General features: G+C 70.9%; 1 protein-coding gene across 1 annotated transcript in view; it reads right to left on the bottom strand.

Moving 5' to 3' along the window:
* Positions 1-217, bottom strand: part of OVOL2 (ovo-like zinc finger 2) — a 6,133-nt gene extending 5,916 nt beyond the window's left edge. Inside the window, exon 1 of the mRNA XM_008946675.1 lies at positions 202-217. The gene's annotated coding sequence lies outside the window, so the exon portion shown is untranslated. The remainder of the gene's footprint in view (positions 1-201) is intronic.
* Between the last annotated feature and the right edge of the window lie 6 nt (positions 218-223).

Raw genomic sequence — 223 nt, 5'->3', positions numbered from 1 at the left:
CTCCCCCTCCCGCTGCCAGTCTATGGCCAGCTGCTCCTGCGAGCCCCCACCTCGGCGTGCGGGATGAGCGCTGTCGGCTCTCGCAGCGGGAGCCCCAGGGACTCTTGTCACCCGGCATCCCTGTCCCGCAGCTGGGCCCGGCCCCCGAAGCGGGGTCACCCCATCACCGGGGAAGCAGACGGCAGGCCCGCAGGCAGTTACCTTGATTTTCGACCTGACCGCG

This window comes from Merops nubicus, unplaced genomic scaffold (genome assembly GCF_000691845.1).
Source record: "Merops nubicus isolate BGI_N331 unplaced genomic scaffold, ASM69184v1 scaffold46858, whole genome shotgun sequence".
Lineage (NCBI taxonomy): Eukaryota > Metazoa > Chordata > Aves > Coraciiformes > Meropidae > Merops > Merops nubicus.
Note: the sequence above shows the minus strand (reverse complement) of the source record. Positions and strands in the feature narration are given on the sequence as shown.